Consider the following 12,053-nt stretch of genomic DNA (forward strand, 5'->3'; position numbering starts at 1 on the left):
AAAGGATCTTTGGGATGGGGGGCTGAATGATTTCTGTTTCTTCTATTAGGAGTCATACTAAGTAGAAAAAAGGGAAAAATGGATTAGACTGAGAGACTAACTTGAGATTATGCTCACTGGCATGACATGAATACTAAAAGAAGGGAAACTATTCCTAAAACATCTTATAGCCTCCTGTACATAAATGTGGTGTGCAACACACCCATGTACAAGACTCTACTAGATGTGGCTTTTAGACTTCCTAGGAATCTATTGAACCTTAGGATCTGATACCAAGTTTGTAATGCCCTGAATCTGGTACCCAGAATGCTACACGATGCTTATGACCCCGAAGGACTACAAGCTAACCCATGACTGATATTTGTACCTGTATACTGCATAAAATACTGAATAATGCAGAGACATGAACTAAAATGCCATAAGGTTCACATAACTAGAGTAAAACATAACATCTAAATGGGGTATGAAATACCCAAAACAAAACTGAAAATACTGAAGTTTGAAACATGATAGTCTAGAAAGCCTCTAATTGGCTGAACTGTCTGAGTAAGAAGCTGATGGGACATGTCCCCAACTAACTCTAACTAATAAGCTAATTAATGAGATAATAGAGAAATAATCATGTCCTCAAATGGTGACGACTCACTTTTAACTCTGACTACTAAAACTGGAATATACTATTGATCTGGAGCTCGTGTCTCTAAACCTATAGTATAAGACACCATAGCGCAAATACTTCAGTACTTTGAATGTACTGGTATGCATGTGGGTAGGCTGAATACATGGGGTTCATATTCATGAACAATACTGGCTAACTGACTAATATGAACGTGAGAATACATGCATGCATACATAGTAACAATATCTAAAATTTTGATAACATGAGTACTGAATCTGAATACTGATAACCTGATATACTGATAACTGATATAACTGATAACATGAGTAACTGTATCTAACAGTCTTAAATCTGGTGGAACTATCTGTGTTCCATTCTATATCTGAGTTAACTGTATCTGACAGTCCTGAATCTAGTAGAACTATCTGAGTTTCGTTCTGTATCTGAGTTGACTGTATCTGACAGTCCTAGATTTTAAATAACTCTCTGAGTTCTTTTACTGAGACTAATACTGAGACTGTGGGAGCTAGTCATCTAACCGACATGCCCCAAATGATGCATTATAGCTGAATTAGGGTCCAATCTATGCCCTGATTGGAAGGGTGTCAATACTTCACCATTGGTAAGGACAACATATGAGTGACCCTAATATAACAGGTAACTCTAGTGAGAATGGTGGGAACCCCATATAACAAGCTAAGCCACCTCATCTTCCCTCATATAGCAGGCTCTGATGTCTCAACCTATGTTGGCTACATAGTTCTAGAATGCAAGGATTGCTTCTAAGAATCACACCCTCATATAATAGGTGAGTTCCCATCCTTGGGTTCACTCAGTGCTAATTTCTACTCCCATCTGAATAGACACTGAACATAATTTACTGAACTGAACATGGATTGAGTTACTAAATTCCATTGACTGGAGGAATATTACTGATATCTGACACCTGACTGAGTTTATGAGATCATGGAGATTTCTTAAGTTATAAGACTGTCTGAAGTCCAAGGATTCATAGCTTGACTAAGAGTATCTTGGAAACATGACATGGCTCTAGGCACACAACTAATATTTTGGGTACAAGTATCCCCAGGACTCGATGGAAGGAAAACTGACCAAGCATAACTTACTTGAACATATAACTAACATCATAAACCATAATACATTTATAGAAGCATTCTATCAAAACATGTGATAGGCATAACTTGCACATACATGGGGATTTCATGATATCATACTAGTTGGGTATTGTTCCTTCATCTAGGCATTTAATCAAACACATGGTAGGCATAGTACATGTAGACAACATTATACATCAATTAATCATCATGATTCATCTCTAATTTCATCATCTAGGTTTTATTCATAGGTTCACATGAATATACATTTATACAAATCAATTCCATATAAAATTGATCACCCAACATGGATTTGAATTTAATTGATTATTCTCAATATAAACAAAACAAACCCAACATGAAATTCATAAATAAATCCATAAACTTAAACTTAGAAAAGAGATTCTTAGGTTTCATGAACGAAATAAGTCCATGAATGAACACTATGTGCATACCTTAGTTCGTGATTTCATGAGGAGTGATGGAGGAAATTCTTGATTATGAATCTTCAATGAAAAGTCCTACATTGTTTTTGAGAGTTTGCTGAGAGAAATTAGTATATTGTGGATGAAAAGTGGTTGAATCACGTGTTAAAGGGCTTAAATAGGGGTGAAAAGTTGACCCTTTTAACCCTGGATGCATTATTTTATTTCAAAAAAAATTTCCCTAATTGGACGTCTGGCGCGACGCGGCGCTATCGCACCGTGTCACTTGAATTTGAAAATTGGGAAACTAAGGGATGGTGCGACTCAGAGCCATCGCGTTGCCCCTTCTTTTGTGACCTGAAACTTTGGTGCGACGCGGAGAAAATCATGCTAAGACCCTGGACAAGGATAATTCTGAATTTGGGACCTGACGTGACGTGCCATAATTGTGGAGACCTACTGGAATTTGCCAAATGCCATTTCCTCTTGTGGCGTGGTGCGCCACTGACTAATATGGCACTGTTTTACGATGGGAACTTAAAATAGGCGTAACTTCTGACCTGGTTATCGGATTTGGGATTATCTTATACCGATGGAAAACTTATTGAATTTTCCACGTGACTAAAAATGAAAATCTTAAAAATTCCTCATGAAATAGTCATCATTCAATTTAGTAGCTAATATTAGGAATTCTTGAGATGAAATTAGCTAGGAAAAGTATGTGGTATTACAAGCTTAGTCTGCCTATTATAATTACTGGGTACCCATTGTTTTTGACACTTATATTATATTTCTACATTGTTTATTGATGTAAATACAAGTATGGGTTACCACTACTAATGTTTCATTCATGTTTGCTCTAGGGATTCGAAGATAGGGTGAACATTCAAATTTGGAGCTAATCCTCTCACCTTCTGCTACGTTTGGATAGTCCTAAAACTACCTATATAGTTGCTACTATCTAGTACTTTTATATTTTATTTTAGTGGCTCTTGTATCGACCATACTAGGTTATAGGATATTCTTTCGTAAATTTTCATCTTTTACTTGGTTGCTCAGCACTATTGTATATGTATATTCCACTTTTAGTATTTCCATTGCATGTCTAAATCATGTATTTTTTTTTTATATTTCGTTGGTTAGCCCATTAATTATCATTTCAGGTTATGGTTTGGATTACCTACTAGTAGATTTAGGTAGGCACCTTTACGACTTAAGAATTCAGGTCATGACATGCTTGGATCCTTAGCATCAAGTATGCATATATTCAATCAGTTTTCTGGAAAAAAAACCCCGTAAGTAACAAAACTCTATAAATCACAAAGTAGAATAAATGAACCATTCAAGGCCAAATTTATAACAATTTTTAGCTTTAGCTAGTTCTCCTCTACTCCAAATGCATGTTTGTAGGCATATCCATGCATCCACCATATCATTTTTCAACTTAATATGTAAAGATAACAATAATCAAGAAACAAACCACAAATATAATTAGACAAAGAAATATGAAATCTTCTTTTTACTAAAAATATTCGTGAGATGTTGCTCTTGATTTTTCATTTTAATCAGGAGAAATATTTAGTAGCTTTCCACTCAAGTACGAATACATCGCTTGATCCTCTTTTAATTGCATTTTTTATTTTCATAATCCAAAATTTCATATATTTTAGAATATTGGAAACCCTACATCACTTATTCCTCAAGTACATATTATCTTTTTTTGAATCTTCGATTTCCAATAGCTCCTCTAGTGGAGGTGCTCATATTTTTGATAGATTCAGTAGTTGAGAAAAAAGAGTGAAATATTTTGGATGTAACAAAACGTGAAGAGTACCAAAGTTCAATCTAAAGTTTATAATTGGAAAGTTATATCAGTAATCGAGGTATTTTATGGAAAAATTTTGTTTGATAGGTACTCACACTAAACATACCAATTTTTTTTGAGAAATTACAACTTCTCCCCTATTATCTTACATTAAGTTTTTTTGCCTCTTAATGGTTCAAATATCTGACTAAAAAGATTATTATATTATATTAATATTGATATTGAACGTTGAAATAATAGGTACTTATATTATGACAAAGGGACACATTTACCCCTCTATTTTAGAAAATTAGCTTAATATACCCGTCATTATTTTTTGGGGCAAACTTACCCTTGTTGTCAAACTTTGTAGCCAAATTTGCCTTCGATGTTCAGAAACTTTTTTCCTATACCCTTCACTTAATAGAAAAGATCAAATAAACATTAAATTCCCTACTTTTAAAAAATAAAACACACAATAATATAACCTGTACCGTCTGACTCGAGCCACAAAATGGCAAACAAATATATCCCTTCCTCAATTTTGTTGGTCGAATTTTTCAATGAACAATTATACTTCTCTTTAAAACTGTAATCCAAGTAATTGTTTTACAAATCAACAAAATGAAAAATTCAATGGGATAAAATAGAAGCATGGAACTAGACAAAATGTCTAGAGCAAAAAACAAAAGCATGGAACCAGATAAAATGTCTAGAGCAAACTCTATTCCTATTTTAATTATACACAAATTTCAAAATTAGGTATGGAATTCTATTTTTATCTAAATTCTAAAATAGGTGAATAAGTTTTTTGAGAAAAATGATATTATAAAATATTATGTAGATCTAAATAGCATATAGAGGCACTAAAATAAAGAGATGCCATGATTGACACAAAAGGAGACCTCTTAACACAATTGTCGAGAGAAATATTCAATGACCCTAATGTGTTACATTTGACTTCTAAGTTCCATTTTTCATGAGCTCTAAACTGATGCATATTTATTTTTCATAAGTTATTCTTTCATAATCAACCAGTGGCTTCTTACGACCAAAAATCCAACGTCATGATGGCACCATCCTCGACCTAACCTTGGTAGGTAGTTTGTAAACACAAAAGGAAAGGAAACTAAAATCTTAATTAAACAGGCAAAAACAAGACTTCACCATGTTCATGCAAATATATATACATAGAGGAAGTCCAAAATTTTTTTGATAAAACCCCAAGATACAAGTGACATAGATGTATAAACATCTAGTACAACTCCGATTAACTGAAATACATAGATTTGTCTCCGAAAGTAAAGAAAGACAACTAAGATAAAAAGATGTCCAAATGTACCCTAAACTATAGAGCTCACTAGTACCTCGAATATCAAAACCAAAAAGCATAAGATCAACCATGGAAACTCGCAGTCGAATTGGGATTCGCATCAAAAGGGCATAGAACTAAAAGTGAGTACTGTTTACTTGTACTCAGTAGGTATCATAGATCGACTGAGAAAAGTAGAAAACTTAAACAAAAGATACTATGAGCATGTCATCTGCAAATAAGACTGTTTCCAACCTCACACCATCTCCACTAATAGTTCTATAACATAGGATCAAAGATAACTATTACACATGAAATATATATGGAAGCTAGGCACATCCCAAGGGTACATAAAAGAGACATGAAAGATGGAAGTGTAAGGTAATACAATGATGTTGGGATCATGATAAATGATTGAAAGTCAATTCATGACATTTTCTATACATCTTCTGAGCCTCAACGCTTTAAAGATAGGACCTATTGGGGGTTTCCAACCCGTATACTTTCTCAAAACTATGCCGGCTAGTGTTCACGACCAAGGTTTTCATAAAGTGTTTCATTTTCTTTCATAACCAGTGTTTCTCAGTTGTACTAGTATCTCATAGATATGTTTGTATTTAATGAGGATGTAATGCTTAAAGGCAATCAATATTAAGATGATAACTAATTCAATACATGTATAAGAGAGCTCAGAATCAACTTAATATGGCAATACTTCATGATATCAACCCTCTCTCAGCACCACTATGATGAATAGTTATGTAAGATATAATGATATCTTTTATAAACCCCTCACTTGGGTATTAGTATCATGATAAAGGAAAATAATGCTCAAATATGGTATATAGAATCTACTAATCCCCTCCCCATGGTTATCACAATAACACTAATGGAATTTATTGTACAAATAAGTCCAATGATGTCAAATAAAGCCTCTACATGGGCACCGCACAATATAATATCTCAAGTCAACAACAATATGCATATAAGCCCCCTCAAAACACACAACAATAATAAGAATCTCAAAATATAAATCCCACTACTACATTCCCAACCTATATCATGCTATAAGTAAATGGTTAACTACCTAGCCCTGTCTGAAGAAAGCTAAGCCATGACCTTAAATGATATGCCAAAATCCAAGCCTAGAACCTTTAATGTGGAGCCTTCCCTTTTCAATGTCTCAAAATGATATAAAAATATCAAATACATAATCTATATGTCAAAATGAAGCTAATGATACCCATATAGACTATATTTTAGTCAGGTCCAAAAAGGATTCAAAGTCGGGAGGAGTAAAACTAAAATTTTATTTTAAAAACATGTTCTCCATATCCATAGGTGTCTATATCTGAAAAGATACATGAAATGAGTTGAAATTGATGCTTAAATTAAAGAAAAATTATTTTTATAGTTTACCCAAAAAAAAACCCAAATTCTAGTTTTAAAACGAGGTTTAAAGATGTTTTTGAAGATATAATCATAAGGAGTTAATGAAAATAAGAGTTTAGAGATTACCCAAGCATAAATGGTGATGAAAATAATAGAAATGGCCCTTTCTGGAAGCTCTAAATTCTAAAAATAGTGAAAATCATAAAAATAGTGTATTTATATTGTTTTGTGAACACTACCTCATGAACGCGGTCACCCCTTCATTTTTGTGAAGGTCAACAATGACAAGGACACAATATAGGCCTTCACTTCTTGGCTAGCCTCTCACATTTGTGAAGACTGACGACCCAAATACATTGCATTTGCTATGGCCCAATCTCATTTACAATAAAGGGAGTAACCCAACCCGGAACTCGATAACCCTTCGTGATTGCGATCACCACTTTGCGATTAAGATGAAGGACATCATATTTTTCCATGTTCTTGGATAGGGGTTGGCATCACGAATAAGAAAATCTCATGCACTAGATATAAACAAAGTTGTAGATTTTGATTGTTTTCAAATCTTTAGAACTAACCCTCGAGATTCATTCAGGACTCCATAGAAAATAAACCATATATTCTACTAGGATATTTTTAACATTCTGGACTTAATGGAAATATCAGAGTTTCTAAATGAAATCATTTATGACAATTTATTCCTTACGACCAAATTTTGGCCTATTTTGCTAGTTTCAAAAAGAAGGGTCAAAATATAAAATAAAGGTTCCAAACCTAAACCAACCCCATTTATAGCCAAATTTTCTTATTCCAAATCAAATAGAACTGTCTAAATCTCTATCTAGCGCTTGACATACAAAATATTGACCAAAGACAAACTCATGGCTTTTAAAACCTCTTAGCGTCTCAAACTCTCCCAAATCATTCGTGAATGCATCAAGGTGGTATCAACCTCCTCATAACTCAAAAATAGTGTATGATAATTATGCAGAAGGGCAAAATAGACAAAACACATAAGGAATCTCATAACTAAGGTTGTTACATCATCCACCATTAAAATATTAATCATTCTCAAACTAAAAGGCAAATGAAGTAATTGAAGAGGTAAAATGTTGGTGGTATCTACGTCATATATTGGACTCAGCCTCTTAAGTGGCCTCCTCAATAGGACAATGTCTCCACTGTACATTAATTGAATCAATACTCTTAGACCTCAACTTCCAAGTCTGCTTGTCTAAGATTGCAATAAGCTTCTCCTTAAAGGATAAATCATGGTCTAATATAATTAAATCCTATACAATCACTTGTGCATTATCTATACAGTGTATCTTCAATATGGAATACAAGTTGAATAGCTGAAAGATATGGAGGCAAAGATAGATTATTTGTAACATCCCTATACTTCTTAAGGATCTTGAAAGGTCCAATGAACCTCAGATTAAGTTCCCTTTCTTCTCAAACTTCATCACACCATTTATGGGTAAAGCTTTTAATAACACTATCTTTAATCATGAATGATACAACACAGGCTCAGAGACTGGCATAACTCTTATGCCTACTCTAGATTGCCAAAAGCATTTATTGAATCATTCTCAAATGATCTATCAAATCCCTCAATAATTCTATACCGCAAGGTTTCACCTCAAATGATTCAAACCATCCCACAGGGGACATAAACCTCTTCCCATACAAAACCTCAAAAGGAACCATCTGAATTCTAAAATGGATATTGTTGTTTTTGGCAAACTCTTCTAGGGGCAAGCAATGGTACCAATGACCTCAAACTCCATGATGCAAGCTCAGAGTATATCCTCTAAAACCTAAATGGTCCTTATAGACTGACCATCTATTTAAGAATGAAAAGTTTTTCTCAAATCAAGTTGTTCGAAGTGAATTGAGTACCTCTAGCAGATATAATGTATATATGGACACCATGTAGACGAACAATCTCTCTACTGCAAATCTTAACCAACTTCTCTGCATTATAATTTTGTTTTATAGGTATGAAATCTTTTGATTTGGTCAATCCACAATCACCCAAATAGAGTAAAAATTCCCCATGTTCTAGAGTAGGTTAGCTATTAAATCCCTTGTGATCTACTCCAACTTCTACTAAAGAATAGGCATCCTCTTCATCGTACCACCCAATTATTGATGCTTTTACTTTACCTATATGTAATTCAAACACTTAGCCACAAACTCTATCATATCATTCATCATACCACCCTACTAATAATTCTATTCTAGACCATATTACATTTTGGTTTCCCTAAGGTGAATGGAATTTCAAGAGCAATACTCCTTTTCAAACATAAGTCTAACTATGTCACGACCTAATTTCCCAGGTCATGAGGAAACCATCAATAACCCAAAAATAGGTAGGCCAACCATGGGCCAAAATAACGAGTAATAGACTACTAATAGAAAATAAGAGAGCCATGCAAAATGAGTCCAATTAAGAGATTAATATAAAGAAATAACCCCAAAACTTGGTAAAATCAGTATAAGAGCTCTTAAAAATAAAAAGTAAAAGGTATGCATAATATACATACATAACAATATCTTTAAAATGTAATATAAATATTAATGTGGCAACTAAGGGAGAGCAGGAACAACTCTAAACGTCAAGAGCTCACCCCAAATCATTGATCCATGGCAGCTACACATGATGCACACGTTAGTGGTGATAACTCATACTATAATCTATAAGGTGCAAATGTGTAGTATGAGTTCCAAGCATGAGGTACTCAATAAGCATCAACTGGCTGAGCTCCAAAGATAATACAGGTGTAAACAACATATAAGGTAGGAATATAAAATACAAGAAATTATTTTATAATGGAACATAATAATGCTATTGGAAAGTTAAAGACAACTACCATATCCTTTAAGTTATCAAATACAAAAGAGTAATACCATAAGTAGATAACTAATATATGATAGTAGGTTGAAGAAAGAGATATATAATACACTAGTAGTAGGAAAGAATTAATATACAATGGTATCTAGAGAAAAGTGAATATAAAATAGAGTTGTTGAGGTAACTAATGCGAAAGTACTATCATGAAAGAGATAGTCTAACATCACAAGGATCATAAACAATGAGGGAGCTAACTCTATCATAAATAGGGAGTCTTACTGAAATAAGACTAATCATAATATCATCTAACAATAATAAACCTTACTATAATAAGGAGAAAAGGAACTCAAAAGTGTACCTACAACCTTGGGTAGCAACCTATAACAGCCTTATGAAATATAAAATAGTAACATAGTAATGTAACTGGCTAGCCTAGAAATAATAACATAACTGGGCCTCCATAAGTCCATAAGGCACAAGCAAATACTCAACAAATAGACATTATAACTTATACCCATACATGCCCCATATGTTTGATATATACAAGATCCAAGTAGTTATACTAGAGATAAGCAATGCATATGAATGAACAAATGCAATATAAAGTGATTCTACCATACCAAAACTATGCCAAAACATAAAAGGTATATATACCTCCTTCGGCTCGTTAGCTTGCAAGGTAGGATCTATAGATATCACCTTTTTTAGTATGAGTTCCCTAGACAGAGAGATCCATAGGGGACTCTAGATATCTAAATATAATTCTTATTCTCAAACTATGAATTACAATAACCATCATAACAAACCTACTTTGTTCATCACCAAAGAGAAATAAGCATATAAAAATATGCTCCAACTCTATCTAATGCTAAATAAGTATTAATCTATAAATCAATTTCTAGAGATCAAATTCAGGACTAAAATCATAAAATAATGTAAAATGGGTGGGGATCTCTCTAGGTTGAAGTGAATAAATAGTGGTAGAAGAATGGGTAAAGAATGGATCTATAATTACCCTTCAGGTCAAATTCTATATTTTAATTTATTTTCTCTATTAGAGGCTTTCCATAGCTTCCCAAAGTCATTTTGACTTGCTGGAACTAACAGTTCAGTTATCGGGCAGTTTATTTGGTTTTTAGAGTCAATTTTCCTTTTAGAAGTGTTCGATGGTTCCAACTGGCCACCATGTGAAAACATTAGTAAAACAATATTTAAATCAAATTTGAATATGCCAACAACTTTGAAATTTTAATTTTAGGCTAGGTAAACCTTTGGTTTGGGTCTCGGGGCACCTAGGCTCATTTTGACATATTGGTCGGAAAGTTAAGAAAATGAAATATGAGTGTAGGACCCTCATTTGGTCAAAACTAACTTGGATGGAAATTTTACGTATGCCATCACATCTAGAACATAGAATTTAGTATGGTTACACAGTTGGTTTACATGCACAAACTTATGGATGAATCCTGAGGGCTCGACGAGGATTTAGAAATTTCCAGGTTCATTGTTGTCAGCTCGTGCATCGCTAATGCGATCCAAGGTTCGTGATCACTATACCCTTGGTAGCCAGCTAGTATTGTGATTACGGTATGTAAGTTGTAATTGGCACTAGCAGTCATAATGTGGCGATTATGAAGCCTCAGGTCGCGATAACGACTCTCGAGTACTTGGACTGGGTATAAAAGGATGTTTTTTCCGCGATTTTGGCCATTCTTCATCACTTCCTTGAGATACAAAACTCTAAATAGTGTGATAGCATAAAATTAAAACTTGTGGGCAACTTGGGAGCTTGATTAACATTTATTTTTGTGATTACCTTACAATTTGAGGTAAGAATTTACTCTTTTCTTGGTGAAATTTCTTAATTTCTTGCTCAAAACCCCAAAATCTTGAGGGCTTGATTTGAGCCCTAATTTATCTTGGTTTTTACCCATTTTTAGGATAATAATTCTTTAAGGTTGTAAGAATGTTGGATTGGTTTTGAAAATGCAGTTTTCATAAGTGAGATTCATATAAGGTATGTGATTTTTTGGATTCGAAGCACAATAGTGCAATACAGGTATTGTTTTTTTTATATTAATGAGTACAATGTGTTTATGATAGCTTGGAATCTTGAGGAGGCTTCTCAAGAGGGAAAGTTGTGGTTGTAGTGGATCATTGAGCTTATTTTGGTGTCGAGGTAGGCTAGATTTATCCTTGTCTGATTGAGCTATTTCATGGTATGTTTATGATATTTTTTTAGATTTGGGATGGGTTTTAGGTTCTGGATTAATGAAATATAATACTTGGGTTAGTTGGACCATTTAGGCTAATTTGAAACCGTAGAGTTGAAAAACTTAACTTGTTTCTTATGCCTTAGGTGAATTGGACTTCATTACTTATGTTTAGCATTAGAATGCCTTTAATTACTCAAGTTAGGTAAAAATACTTTATACACTCATGCTTATGGTAAGTTGGCCTAGGTTGCTTACACTAATGAAGGTTGCCTTAGTTTCTATTGACTTAGTTGAAGCGCTAAAGAAGATA

The sequence above is a fragment of the Capsicum annuum genome, chromosome 6, assembly GCF_002878395.1.
Source record: "Capsicum annuum cultivar UCD-10X-F1 chromosome 6, UCD10Xv1.1, whole genome shotgun sequence".
In the NCBI taxonomy this organism is placed as follows: domain Eukaryota; kingdom Viridiplantae; phylum Streptophyta; class Magnoliopsida; order Solanales; family Solanaceae; genus Capsicum; species Capsicum annuum.